The sequence below is a fragment of the Muntiacus reevesi genome, chromosome 12 (genome assembly GCF_963930625.1).
Source record: "Muntiacus reevesi chromosome 12, mMunRee1.1, whole genome shotgun sequence".
Taxonomy (NCBI): Eukaryota; Metazoa; Chordata; class Mammalia; order Artiodactyla; family Cervidae; genus Muntiacus; species Muntiacus reevesi.
In genome coordinates, this window is record NC_089260.1 from 54777048 (window position 1) to 54778409 (window position 1362).

Consider the following 1362-nt stretch of genomic DNA (forward strand, 5'->3'; position numbering starts at 1 on the left):
GACAGCTACTTTTCAGAACAAACGTTTTGACTTCAAGAGGCATGCAAAGAACAAAGAACTTGATATCAAAATGCCACATTGCAAATTAAGTCAAGTGTGGGGAAGAAGAATCTAATTTTGATTTAGATTATTGAATATACAAAAAAGACAGCCCTAATTATCTACTCCTCTCCTAAGGAGCAAACATTTTTTTTTCTTTTTTGGGGGGATGCTTTAAAAATATGGAACACTTCACGAATTTGGGAGTCATACTGCTGCAAATGCCATGCTAATCTCTATATCTTTCCAATTTTAGTATATATGCTGCAATTTTTTTTCTTTTTCTTTCTTTCTTTTTTTTTTTTTTTTTTTTTTTGCAACATCCTGCAGCATACAGGATCTTAGTTCCCTGACCACAGATCAAACTGGCAACCCCCGCATTGAAAGTTTGGAGTCTTCCCTTCTCCAGGGGATCTTCCCAACTCAGGGATCGAACCCAGGTCTCTTTCACTGCAGGCGATTCTTTACTGTCTGATCACCAAATGAGGCAGCTCTCTCCTCTCTCCTATGTATTTGTTTATTCAATCATTTCTTCCTTTAAAAAAAAATATGTATTTATTTACTATTTGGCCATGAAAGGGCTTAGTTGCGGTTTGAGGAATCTTCAACATGACATGTGTACTCTAAGTTGAGGCATGCATGTGGGATTTAGTTCCCTGACCAGGGATCAAACCTGGGCCCCCTTTAATTGGGAGCATGGAGCCTTGCTGACTGGAACACCAGGGAAATCCCTTCAGTTTGGATCATGTATATTTGTTTCAGATGTTGGGCCCTATATGAACTTAGTTTAAGGGGCCTAAGATTTAACCCCAAGCTCTGAATGGAGCACAGGGCACCCTGAAGTGTGCGTGGGAGCCCCAGGGGGGCTGATGATGCATCAGTGGGGGCGGGCTTAGTCACAGCCTCTCCCCAGCCGCCTCGTGCCACCAGCCCACACAGCCAGTGTGTTTGTTACTTGTGGGGCTGCCAGGGCTCTATGCCTTGGGGAGTGCTCTCTGCTCTTACTTCTGTTTCCTAAGCACTCCTTTCCTGCCATGTGTCCTAAGTCACTAAAGTTGTGTGCAACTCTTTGACTCCACTAACTGTAGCCCACCAGGCTCCCCTGTCCATGGGATTCTCCAGACAAGAATACTGGAGTGGGTTGTCATGCCCTCCTCCTCACAAAGAGGATCTTTGCGAACCAGGAATCAGACTTGTGTGTTTTATATTTCCTGCATTGTCAAGCAGGTTCTTTACCACTGAGCCACCTGGGAAGCCTTCCTTTCCTAAACATATACGTATTGAAGCACCAACTCATTGTTGCCCTTTTAATTGAGAAATGAA

At 43.6% G+C, this 1362-nt stretch overlaps 1 pseudogene; it reads right to left on the reverse strand.

Annotated features, from left to right (window-relative positions):
• Positions 1 to 215: 215 nt before the first annotated feature.
• Positions 216 to 310, reverse strand: LOC136145291 (U6 spliceosomal RNA; annotated as a pseudogene).
• Positions 311 to 1362: the final 1052 nt, after the last annotated feature.